We start from the raw sequence: 14,186 nt of genomic DNA, 5'->3' as shown, positions 1-14,186 counted from the left end.
ACAACCGTGATTTCCAATAGGGCCACACATTGCATGATTGAGGCAATGGAAAATGTTTACACTTTTCTGATAATATGAATACCACCAAAAAAGGGGTATTATGTTTGGTGAGGAAAAACTTCCTGTAGTTTTCCTGAATCTGAAAAATAAAATGAGGTGTGTGATGATGCGTGGGTTTCCCCCCGATAACAATTGATAATTTCTAAAAAGTTATTGGCAGTATACCTTTTCCCGCCAGAGGTTAGGGTGCGTTGGGAAACACCCCCTACGGGGGATAAGGCGCTCACACGCTTGTAAGAACAAGGGCTCTACCCTCTCTTGAGATGGCCGCCCTTAAGGATCCTGCTAATAAAAAGCAGGAGGGTATCCAAAAATGTATTTACACACATACTGGTGTTATACTGCGACCAGCAATCGCCTCAGCCTGGATGTGCAGTGCTGGGTTGGCGTGGTCGGATTCCCTGACTGGAAATATTGATATCCTAGATAAGGACAGTATATTATTGCCTATAGAGCAATTAAAAGATGCATTTCTATATATGCATGATGCACAGCGGAATATTTGCCGACTGGCATCAAGTATAAGTGCGTTGTATTCTACCAGTAAAGTGGTCAGGGATTCCAAACGGCATTTGGAAGTATTGCCTTAAAAAAGGGGATGTACCCTAGGTCGCCTCTCAAAATAAGACGCCGTATTATCAGGCGCAGTCCTGGTTGGCAAGCGGACAAAAGGGTTCCTCTTTTCTGCTCGTGACAGAGGGAGGGAAAATGGCTGCAGAGATCAGCCAGTTCCCAGGAACAGAAACCCTTTTCCGCCTCTGCCAAGCCCTCAGTATGACGCTAGGGCAGTGGTTCCCAAACTGTGTGCCGTGGCACCCTGGGGTGCCGCGGGACACTTGCAGGGGTGCCTCAGGTTGGTGGTCAAGGACCAATTCAAACTATTTATTGTCAATTTAATAGGCAAAACCAGTGCTGATGGCTTCCAGTTATAAAATATGTGGACAAACAGAAGCAAATCTTGTCCCTCACCACATAACTGACCCTAAGGATGACATATAAACATAATTTACTTAATCTAATATTTTTTTCGGAATTTCTCAATAAGAAACTTGTGGCCTAGGGGTGCCGTGAAAAAAATCTGACACTCCAGGGTGCCGTGACTCACAAAAGTTTGGGAACCACTGCGCTAGGGCTTTACAAGTTCAGGCACGGTGGGGGCCCGTTCTCAATGAATTTCAGTGCGCAGTGGGCTCACTCGCAAGTAGACCCCTGGATCCTTCAGGTAATATTTCAGGGGTACAAATTGGAATTCGAGACGTATTCCCCTCGCCGTTTCCAAAAAGTCTGTTTTACCGACGTCTCCCGCTGACAGGGAGGCAGTTTTGGAAGCCAGTCACAAGCTGTATTCCCAGCAGGTGATAATTAAGGTACCCCTCCTGCAACAGGGAACGGGGTATTATTCCACACTATTGTGGTACCGAAGCCAGACGGCTCGGTGAGACCGATTTTAAAATCTAAAATCTTTGAACACTTACATACAGAGGTTCAAATTCAAAATTGAGTCACTCAGAGCAGTGATTGCAAACCTGGAAGAAGGGGACTACATGATGTCTCGGGACATCAAGGATGCTTACCTTCATGTCAAAATTTAACCTTCTCACCAAGGGTATCTCAGGGTACAGAACTGTCACTATCAGTTCAGACGCTGCCGTAGGGATGGTCCACGGCACCCCGGGTCTTTACTGAGGTAATGACCGAAATGATGATATTCCTTCGAAGGAAGGGAATTTTAGTTATCCTTTACTTGGACGATTCCCTGATAAGGGTAAGATCCAGGGAACAGTTGGAGATCGGTGTAGCACTATCTCAGGTAGTGTTGCGGCAGCACGATTGGATTCTCAATATTCCAAAATCGCAGCTGGTTCCGACGACTTGTCTTCTGTTCCTAGGGATGATCCTGGACACAGTCCAGAAAGAAGGTGTTTCTCCCGGAGGAGAAAGCCAGGGAGTTATCCGAGCTAGTCAGGAACCTCCTAAAACCGAACCAAGTCCCAGTGCATCAATGCACAAGGGTTCTGGGTAAAAATGGTGGCTTCCTACGAAGCAATCCCATTCGGCAGATTCCACGCAAGACTTTCCAGTGGAACCTACTGGACAAATGGTCCGGGTCGCATCTTCAGATGCATCAGCAGATAACCCTGTCACCAGGGACAAGGGTATCCCTCCTGTGGTGGTTGCAGAGTGCTCATCTTCTAGAGGGCCGCAGATTCGGCATTCGGGACTGGGTCCTGGTGACCACGGATGCCAGCCTGCGAGGCTGGGGAGCAGTCACACAGGGAAGGAATATCCAGGGCTTATGGTCAAGCCTGGAGACATCGCTTCACATAAATATCCTGAAGCTAAGGGCCATTTACAATGCTCTAAGCTTAGCAAGACCTCTGCTTCAAGGTCAGCCGGTGTTGATCCAGTCGGACAACGTTACGGCAGTCACCCACGTAAACAGACAGGGTGCCACAAGAAGCAGGAGGGCAATGGCAGAAGCTGCAAGGATTCTTCGCTGGGCGAAAAACCATGTGATAGCACTGTCAGCAGTTTTCATTCCGGGAGTGGACAACTGGGAAGCAGATTTCCTCAGCACGACCTCCACCCGGGAGAGTAGGGACTTCACCCAGAAGTCTTCCACATGATTATAAACCGTTGGGAAAAACTCGACAGGTATTGCGCCAGGTCAAGGGACCCTCAGGCAATAGCTGTAGATGCTCTGGTAACACCGTGGGTGTACCAATCAGTGTATGGGTTCCCTCCTCTGCCTCTCATACCCAAGGTACTGAGATTGAGAAGATGGAGAGGAGTAAGCACTATATTAGTGGCTCCGGATTGGCCAAGAAGGACTTGGTTACCGGAACTTCAAGAGATGCTCACGGAGGATCCGTGGCCTCTACCTCTAAGAAGGGACCTGCTCCAGCAAGGACCTTGTCTGTTCCAAGACTTACCGCGGCTGCGTTGACGGCATGGCGGTTGAACGCCGGATCCTGAAGGAAAAAGGCATTCCGGATGAAGTCATCCCTATCCTGATAAAAGCCAGGAAGGATGTAACCGCAAAACATTATCACCGCATTTGGCGAAAATATGTTGCGTGGTGCGAGGCCAGTAAGGCTCGACGGAGGAAATTCAACTGGGTCGATTCCTACATTTCCTGCAAACAGGAGTATCTATGGGCCTGAAATTGGGGTCCATTAAGGTTCAAATTTCGGCTCTGTCAATTTTCTTCCAAAAAAGAACTAGCTTCAGTCTCTGAAGTTCAGACATTTGTTAAAGGGGTACTGCATATACAGCCTCCTTTTGTGCCTTCAGTGGCACTTTGGGATCTCCAGGTGGTTTTTGGGTTCCAAAAGTCACATTGGTTTGACCCACTTAAATCTGTGGAGTTAAAATATCTCACAGAAAAAGTGGTCATGCTGTTGGCTCTGGCCTGGGCCAGGCGCGTGTCAGAATTGGTGGCTTTATCCTGTAAAAGCCCTTATCTGATTTTCCATTCGGACAGGGCGGAATTGAGGACTCGTCCTCAGTTTTCTCCCTAAGGTGGTTTCAGCGTTCACCTGAACCAAACCTATTGTGGTGCCTGCGGCTACTAGGGACTGGGAGGACTCCAAGTTGCTAGACGTTGTCAGGACCCGGAAAATATATGTTTCCAGGACGGCTGGAGTCAGGAAATCTGACTCGCTGTTTATCCTGTATGCACCTAACTAGCTGGGTGCTCCTGCTTCTAAGCAGACGATTGCTCGTTGGATTTGTAGTACAATTCAGCTTGCACATTCTGTGGCAGGCCTGCCACAGCCAAAAATCTGTAAATGCCCACTCCACAAGGAAGGTGGGCTCATCTTGGGCAGCTGCCCGAGGGGTCTCGGCTTTACAACTTTGCCGAGCAATTACTTGGTCAGGAGCAAATACGTTTGTAAAATTCTACAAATTTGATACCCTGGCTGAGGAGGACCGGGAGTTCTCTCATTGGGTGCTGCAGAGTCATCCGCACTCTCCCGCCCATTTGGGAGCTTTGGTATAATCCCCATGGTCCTTACGGAGTTCCCAGCATCCACTAGGACGTCAGAGAAAATAAGAATTTACTTACCGATAATTCTATTTCTCGTAGTCCGTAGTGGATGCTGGGCGCCCATCCCAAGTGCGGATTGTCTGCAATACTGGTACATAATTATTGTTACCAAAAAAATTCGGGTTATTGCTGTAGTGAGCCATCTTTTCTAGAGGCTCCTCTATTATCATGCTGTTAACTGGGTTCAGATCACAAGTTGTACAGTGTGATTGGTGTGGCTGGTATGAGTCTTACCCGGGATTCAAAATCCTTCCTTATTGTGTACGCTCGTCCGGGCACAGTATCCTAACTGAGGCTTGGAGGAGGGTCATAGGGGGAGGAGCCAGTGCACACCAGGTGATCCTAAAGCTTTCTTTAGATGTGCCCAGACTCCTGCGGAGCCGCTATTCCCCATGGTCCTTACGGAGTTCCCAGCATCCACTACGGACTGCGAGAAATAGAATTATCGGTAAGTAAATTCTTATTTTTATTTTGTGCTTAAACCGCCCATTTTATGGAACTGAAGAGTTCCAGTGATTATCTGTCTACAGGTCAGGGGCGTTTTAAGAGAGGAGGAGGCCCATGTGCAGCCTTCTGCATCAGAGGCCCCCTCCTCTCTGACCGAGGAACAAGGTTTTAATACTTACTGTACCTCTCCGGAGTCCTTCTATAGAGCACAGACTCTAGTTCATATTTGCAGACCTCTGGGAACACGGTGCGGTGGCCATTTTCCCGAAGTATTTCCTAAATTGTGCATGCTTGGTGAAATTTCAGAAAAAATGGCCACCGTGCCACGTTTCTGGAGGAGTTTTCAGCTGGTGCAATAGAGTTTGTTCCCCCTAGTGTTCAGACTCTATTGCGCTGCCAAGAAGGGATCTCTCCGACAGGGGATTCCAGAGAGGTAAGTATTAAACAAAAGGGTGCAGTGTGTGTGGGGTGGGCCCCCCTGGACACCCATTATAGAAACGCCAATGCTACAGGTTCTGTGTTTTGTTCACCATTCCATGGAATATCCATTTAACACTATTGGGGATATGTATCAAAGCCTGGAGAGAGATAGGGCGGGATGTTACTAAGCATTGTATCAGTTACCGTCTACATACTTATCAATTATGGGCCTAATTCAGCATGAGTTGTAGTTTTGCGAAAAATTGCAAAATAACTCATTTCTCTATCATGCTGGTGGAGGGGGGGGGGGTGCCGGAACAGGGCAAGGCCACCCCACATGTTGGGCCCTCCCCCCCGCTAAAATACGAGCGCAAAATCTAAACAGTGATGCGCTCGTATGTTTAGAGTCGCCAGGTCGCAATGTTTTGGGTCACAGCGGTTGCGAACAGTGCATCAACGCCAAAAAAAGTGGCATCAGTTCACCCGTCACTTAGGCTGTGTTCATACTCAAACGCAGTTTAATACCTCAGTCTTGCAAGCATTGGTGTGCACGCATGTGCAGAAGTGCTAAAATCGCCAAATAGCGATGCAATTTCAGCACTTTTACAACTGCTGCTGAATCGTCCCCAATCTACTAATACAATTAGTATCGCAGAGGACAGCTCACCCGAGCTGCCCTTTGTGAACACAGTACGTCTGGGTTTAGAACATGGGAGCCCTAATGCACACGTGCAGGGTGACACAGAGTCTGCGGGGGTGCTGGGGGGGATCCGATTGGATCCCTCTCAGGGGATAATGTGATGAGAAGCCCATAAGATTCTACAGAGCGTTGCCAGTAAAAGCTGACGTTACCCACTGCATCCAAGCTTCTGGAGCTTGGTACATATGGGAAATGCGACCAAAGTCCAAAAACTTTGGTGTGCACGCATGTGCAGAAGTGCTAAAATCGCCAAATAGCGATGCAATTTCAGCACTTTTACAACTGCTGCTGAATCGTCCCCAATCTACTAATACAATTAGTATCGCAGAGGACAGCTCACCCGAGCTGCCCTTTGTGAACACAGTACGTCTGGGTTTAGAACATGGGAGCCCTAATGCACACGTGCAGGGTGACACAGAGTCTGCGGGGGTGCTGGGGGGGATCCGATTGGATCCCTCTCAGGGGATAATGTGATGAGAAGCCCATAAGATTCTACAGAGCGTTGCCAGTAAAAGCTGACGTTACCCACTGCATCCAAGCTTCTGGAGCTTGGTACATATGGGAAATGCGACCAAAGTCCAAAAACATTGGTGTGCACGCATGTGCAGAAGTGCTAAAATCGCCAAATAGCGATGCAATTTCAGCACTTTTACAACTGCTGCTGAATCGTCCCCAATCTACTAATACAATTAGTATCGCAGAGGACAGCTCACCCGAGCTGCCCTTTGTGAACACAGTACGTCTGGGTTTAGAACATGGGAGCCCTAATGCACACGTGCAGGGTGACACAGAGTCTGCGGGGGTGCTGGGGGGGATCCGATTGGATCCCTCTCAGGGGATAATGTGATGAGAAGCCCATAAGATTCTACAGAGCGTTGCCAGTAAAAGCTGACGTTACCCACTGCATCCAAGCTTCTGGAGCTTGGTACATATGGGAAATGCGACCAAAGTCCAAAAACGGATGTTTGGTCACATTTTTCCTTTAGTTCATCCCACCTATAAAGTGGAGAGAGATAAAGTAACAACCAATATACATATAACTGTCATTTTTCAAACACAGTGGGAGATGTACCAAACTCTTGTAGAGTGATAAAGTGGAGAGGAATAATAACGAGCCAATCAGCTCCTAACTGCTATGCTACAGGCTGTATTTGAAAAATGACAGTCAGGAGCTGATTTGCTGGCACTTTATCTCTCTCCAAACTTTAAAAAAGGTAACTCCCTGTATTTGTAAATGCTAATTTCACCAAATTTATAGACTATAAAATAATGACAATCAATTTATCCTGCTCTGTCGTGTGGTTAGTGTAACACCAGAAACACAAGGTCACACGTACAAAGGGGTTAATTCAGAGTTGATCGCAGCAGCAAATTTGTTAGCAGTTGGGCAAAAACATGGGGGTCATTCCGAGATGATCGTAGCTGTGCTAAATTTAGCACAGCTGCGATCATTCACACTGACATGCGGGGGGACGCCCAGCACAGGGCTATTCTGCCCCGCATGTCAGTGCCGCCCCCCCCCCCCCCCCCCCAGAAGTGCAAAGGCATCGCACAGCGGCGATGCCTTTGCACTTCAAGAGTAGCTCGCCGGGAGCTAATCATCGCTCCCCGGCCTGCAGCGGCTGCGTGTAATGTCACGCAGCCACTGCGGCCCGCCCCCATTCGGTCCGGCCACACCTGCGTTGGCCGGACCGCGCCCACGAACTGGCGGCCAAACGCCACCATTCCGCCCCCCGCCCAGTGACCGCCTATGCCTGTCAATCAGGAAGAGGCAATCGTAGCGGCCCGACGGCTTTCGGCCGTCTGGCATGCGTTGGCGCACTGTGGCACCAGCGCAGTTCTGACCCAATCGCACCGCTGCGATAAACTGCAGAGTGCAATTGGGTCAGAATGACCCCCCATGTGCACTGCAGGGGGGGGGGGGGATATAACATGTGCAGAGAGAGTTAGATTTGGGTGCGGTGTGTTCAAACTGAAATCTAAATTGCAGTGTAAAAATAAAGCAGCCAGTATTTACCCTGCACAGAAACAATATAACCCACCCAAATCTAACTCTCTCTGCAAATGTTATTTCTGCTCCACCTGCAGTGCACATGGGGGGTAATTCTGAGTTGATCGCAGGAGCAAGTTTGTTAGCAATTGGACAGAACCATGGCCCTCATTCCGAGTTGTTCGCTCGCTAGCTACTTTTAGCAGCATTGCACACGCTAAGCCGCCGCCTACTGGGAGTGAATCTTAGCTTAGCAGAATTGCGAACGAAAGATTCTCAAAATTGCGAATAGAAATTTCTTAGCAGTTTCTGAGTAGCTCGACACTTACTCTGCCACTGCGATCAGTTCAGTCAGTTTCGTTCCTGGTTTGACGTCACAAACACACCCAGCGTTCGCCCAGACACTCCCCCGTTTCCCCAGCGACTCCCGCATTTTTCCCAGAAACGGCAGCGTTTTTTCACACACACCCATAAAACGTCCAGTTTCCGCCCAGAAACACCCACTTCCTGTCAATCACACTCCGATCACCAGAACGAAGAAAAATCCTCGTAATGTCGTGAGGAAAATACCTAACTGTTGAGTAAAATAACTAAGCGCATGCGCTCTGTGAACATTGCGCATGCGCAGTAAGCGACTAATCGCAAAATAGGGATAATCGGCAACGAGCGAACAACTCGGAATGAGGGCCCATGTGCACTGCAGGGGGGGGGGGCAGATATAACATGTGCAGAGAGAGTTAGATTTGGGTGAGTTATATTGTTTCTGTGCAGGTTAAGTACTGGCTGCTTTATTTTTACACTGCAATTTAGATTTCAGTTTGAACACACCCCACCCAAATTTAACTCTCTCTGCACATGTTATATCTGTGAGTCCCCCCTGCAGTGCACATGGTTTTGCCCAATTGCTAACAAAATTCCTGCTGCGATCAACTCAGAATTACCCCCATGGTTTTGCCCAGCTGCTAACAAATGTGCTGCTGCGATCAACTCTGAATTACCCCCAAAGATCTCTGGGCAAACGTAGAATGAGATGAATTTCATCTTAACGGGTTTGAACATTTCCATAAAATGCAATCCTATAATATATAATGTACCATAGATAGGAGAGAATATATTTTTTCCCTTGTCCCCTAGCTACATAGAGATACAATACGCTGTGGAGTTGGTTTCACTGTGGAGTGGCTTCAATACACTGTGGAGCTGTAAAGATTTGTTGTTTTTTCTGTGTTTTTAAATAGATAGAGAAATCTGCTATCGCTTCACAGCTTGCAGACTCGTCCAAATAGTGTCGCCTGATGCAGAGACAAATAGATTACTGCTAAAGTGATTTTGATTTAAATTTCCTGGTTGTGGTACAGATGTTTCCAGCACAACTGTGTCTAATGGTGGGAAATCAATGTTACTGCATCAAATGATACACCTGTGTCCCATTGTGTGACACAACTCCTATGACAAGAGACCATTGTAAAAGGAGTCTGCAAATGTAAGAATTGTGGCACAGCGGCTGTCATTGTTACTGTGAGTGCCATCACTCAGATTTCCTATTAGTTCAGAGCATAATAGTATGTATGACAATCCTACCTCATACAGAGGTCTATTTATTAACATTATTTTTACTAAAATAATGTGAAAAAAGGTGTTTTCACCCCCTATTTATTAACATTATTTTAGTATCACCTGAATGCATTAAAGGGCATTTGGAGCAGTTTTCATGAAAAACTGCTCCAAACCCTTTAATTCACCTTTTTATAGTAAGCCACATCGCATTCCCCATACTTATAATGGCGAAATGTGATCTGACCAGATTTACTAAAAAAAAAAAAAATTTGAAAAAATACTGCAGTGTGCCCTGTGATAATCTCGCCAGCTCAGGATGGCGATATCACAGGGCAGCACTGTGATAGGCAGGCAGTTGCCCAGCTTTCTCTGCCCCTGGCAGAGAAAGATGTGCGGGGACCAGGCTCCAGAGATCAGCTCTGTATGTATGATGGACACACAGGCTGCTCACAGTGTAAAAAACTGGAAAAAAATAAATAGTCACCTGTCCAGGGAGCCGGTGTCCGCTGCTCCGGTGTCCTTTTCTGGGTCCCATTGGAATGAAGGTTTTTATTAATCTTATTAATTATTCAAATATAAAAACTGAGACTTGATTTGGACACTACAAAGTGTTGAAAGGGGGAGGAGGGGGTGACAGTGCTGCTGGGCTGTGTAGCATACAGGACACTGCACCAGAGCTGTAACTAGACATTTTGGTGCTCTTAGGCAGAAAGTAAATTGCTGCCCCCACCCCCATATTCGAGTACAAGGACAGTTTGGGGGCGTGGCTTCATGGGGAACGAGCATGGCCACATAATGGTACCAATTCACATTACACCACACAGCTAGAGCACCAGGTAGAGCACATTATACACATTGCACCAGGTAGAGCACGTTACACACATTGCGCCAGGTAGAGCACGTTACACACATTGCGCCAGGTAGAGCACGTTATACACACTGCGCCAGGTAGAGCACATTATACACAATGCGCCAGGTAGAGCACGTTATACACATTGCACCAGGTAGAGCACGTTACACACATTGCGCCAGGTAGAGCACGTTATACACATTGCACCAGGTAGAGCACGTTACACACATTGCACCAGGTAGAGCATGTTGCGCCAGGTAGAGCACGTTACACACACTGCGCCAGGTAGAGCACGTTACACACATTGCACCAGATAGAGCACGTTATACACATTGCACCAGGTAGAGCATGTTACACACATTGCACCAGGTAGAGCACGTTACACACATTGCACCAGGTAGAGCACGTTACACACATTGCACCAGGTAAAGCACGTTACACACATTGCGCCAGGTAGAGCACGTTACACACATTGAACCAGGTAGAGCACGTTATACACATTGCACCAGGTAGAGCACGTTATACACAATGCGCCAGGTAGAGCACATTATACACAATGCGCCAGGTAGAGCACGTTATAAACACTGCACCAGGTAGAGCACGTTATACACAATGCGCCAGGTAGAGTACGTTATACACAATGCGCCAGGTAGAGCACATTATACACAATGCGCCAGGTAGAGCACGTTATACACACTGCACCAGGTAGAGCACGTTATACACAATGCGCCAGGTAGAGCACGTTACACACATTGCACCAGGTAGAGCACGTTACACACATTGCACCAGGTAGAGCACGTTACACACATTGCACAAGGTAGAGCACGTTACACACATTGCGCCAGGTAGAGCACGTTACACACATTGCGCCAGGTAGAGCACGTTACACACATTGCGCCAGGTAGAGCACGTTACACACATTGCACCAGGTAGAGCATGTTACACACATTGCACCAGGTAGAGCACGTTGCACCAGGTAGAGCACGTTATACACACTGCACCAGGTAGAGCACGTTACACACATTGCACCAGATAGAGCACGTTACACACATTGCACCAGGTAGAGCACGTTACACACATTGCACCAGGTAGAGCACGTTAGACACATTGCACCAGGTAAAGCACGTTATACACAATGCGCCAGGTAGAGCACATTATACACAATGCGCCAGGTAGAGCACGTTATACACACTGCACCAGGTAGAACACGTTATACACATTGCACCAGGCAGAGCACGTTACACACATTGCGCCAGGTAGAGCACGTTACACCAGGGCCGGTGCAAGGTTTCTCAGCACCCTAGGCAAATAGTCAGCGCCCCCCCCCCCCCTTGCCAAGATACCGAGCCATCAGGTAAAATTTAGGGATAGGATATTAGGGTTGTTTTAGCAGTTTGGGTTAAGGTAGAGGTTCCCAAACCCAGTCTTCAAGGAACCCCAACAGTCCAGGTTTTAGGTATATCCATGGCTCAGCACAGATGGTTAAATCAAATTGACTGGGGTGCTAATTAAGTCACCTGTGGCCAAGCATGGATACATTTAAAACGTACGTGTGTGTGTGTGTATATATACTGTATATATTATATACACATATATACACACACACACTGGTCGAAGTGGAAATTTTGAAGTGGGGGTATGGAAAAGTGAAGGTTGTAATTACGCGCGCGCTGCTCCAAAAAAGGTAGTAGTTTACTACCCCTTATACACATTTTGCACCACAATAGTAGGACCCCTTATACGTTCTAGTACTGGTGCCCCTTTCACATTATACCACACAGTTTGAGCCGAAAATCACATTATAGCACACGGTATGAGGCAAAATTCACATTATAGCACACGGTTTGAGCCGAAATTCACATTATACCACACAGTTTGAGCCGAAAATCACATTATACCAAATGGTATAAGCCGAAAATCACATTATAGCACACGGTATGAGGCGAAATTCACATTATAGCACACGGTATGAGCCGAAATTCACATTATAGCACATAGAATGAGCCGAAAATCACATTATAGCACATGGAATGAGGCGAAATTCACATTATAGCACACGGTATGAGCCGAAATTCACATTATACCACACGGCATGAGCCGAAAATCACATTATAGCACACGGTATGAGCCGATATTCACATAAGAGCACATGGTATGAGCCAAAATTCACATTAGAGCACACGGAATAAGCTGAAATTCACATTATGCCACACACATAGCCACATATTTACACACTCACAGGCAACATACAGTATACACACATGCATATATATATTTACACACACAGACACATTTACACACACACACACTGTCCCCACCCTGACACTCTCCTCCATCAGTTCCCCTCTACTCACCAGTTGCTGGGTAGCCAGGGGTATCAGCATACGGGAGCTGGAGCCGGGCAGCTGTGCTGTGGAGCGGGAGCCAGCCACCCGAGTTGTTATCAGAAGAAAGCCAGTGCTGGGCAGCGGAGCTGTCAGGGGGGCAGGAGTCGGAACCTTGGCGTAATCATACTGCAAGTGGGAACCGAACCTTGCAGCCCCACTTGTCAGGGCTCAGGGACGGGTGCCGGGCACTGTACTATTTTAAATCTGCCGCGGACCGGCAGCCAATCAGGAGCTGCTGCTACTGATTGGCTGCCGGTCTGCGGCAGATTTTAAATAGTAGCGCAGCGGTCAGCCTGATGCGGTGGTGGATCGGCGGGGGATAGTACTCGAAGAAGTGCCGGTATACCATACCGTTGTATACCGGTCCACTTCGGGCACTGTAACATATATATATATATATATATATATATATATATATGCGTGTTAGGGTTTGGGGGGGTGGGGGGGTTGGGATCAGGGTTAGCTTACTTAATTAGTAAGTGTCAGGATTTTACAATCAGCCTGGCACTCTGTTTTGGATGTTGATTGGCCCCGGTGCCCTGAGTGCGGAGGATCGTATATAGAATTGATACTGCGGCACTCAAGAGTCGATTAAAAAGAGCAAAGTGTAGTCAAATAAATTTACATCACATAATCCAACGTTTCGGGGTGCCTAACCCCTTTGTCACACCTTGACAAAGGGGTTAGGCACCCCGAAACGTTGGACTATATACTATCCTCCGCACTATCCTTGGACTATATACTATCCTCCGCACATCCTATATACTATCCTCCACACTCAGGGCACCGGGGCCAATCAACATCCAAAACGGAGTGCAGGCTGATTGTAAAATCCTTACACTTACTAATTAAGTAAGCTAACCCTGATTCCTAACCCCCCCCCCCAAACCCTAACACACCTTTCCCGCAGCCTGACCCAAATTGTCCCCCCTCCCCCCCAGCTTAATCCTAACGCTCCCCGTTGGTACCTAACACTAACCACCCCCTTCCTACAGCGTAAACATAGCCCTCCTCCCCCCCCCAGCCTAACCCTCCCCAGGTGTGCCTAACCCTAACCCTCCCCCCCCACAACCTACACCTAACCTAAGCAGCCCACACGGAGGTCATGGTGTTGAGGATGTGTCTCAATGTCGGCTGCATGGAGCACACAGATGCAGGCCAGGGAGAGCAGACGCCGGACGCTGCCAGGGAGCAATGTATGGCGCGGCGCCTGCACATCCCTGCGCTGCTACTCACCTCTCGGCACTGCAGGATGAGGATGAGTTGCGAGGTGTGCGGAGGCGGAGGCGGGAGGTGGGGCGGGGGACAGCCCGAGCTCCCGGTGAAGACAACCACGACTTTCCCCGAACTGTCAGTTAAAGAAAAGTGTCATAAACGGTAGGGGGAATCCACCAGTGGTTGGGGAATCCCTCTCCTCGTCGGGTGAAAGTCCCGCCCTCCGCCTCCTCCACGGGCTCCAGCAGATTTGTTGCCTCCAGCTGGTTTGTGGACTCGGCGCCGGGAGCAGATCATCTTATACATGGTCATCAGGTCGGGAGGGTGGGGGGAAGTGAGCGACACAAGAGGGGGATGTGGAAATAGCTCATCTGACACCGGGTTAGGGGGTAGCGGACATGGTTGCCTGACATCCCAAATGGCGAGCGCAGAGCAGTCACTTCCTTTTTTTCTTTTTTGCTGCACTCAGCGCCGCCTTTCAGGTGCTGCCGCCCATAGGCAGCTGCCTA

This window comes from Pseudophryne corroboree, chromosome 2 (genome assembly GCF_028390025.1).
Source record: "Pseudophryne corroboree isolate aPseCor3 chromosome 2, aPseCor3.hap2, whole genome shotgun sequence".
In the NCBI taxonomy this organism is placed as follows: Eukaryota; Metazoa; Chordata; class Amphibia; order Anura; family Myobatrachidae; genus Pseudophryne; species Pseudophryne corroboree.
Note: the sequence above shows the minus strand (reverse complement) of the source record.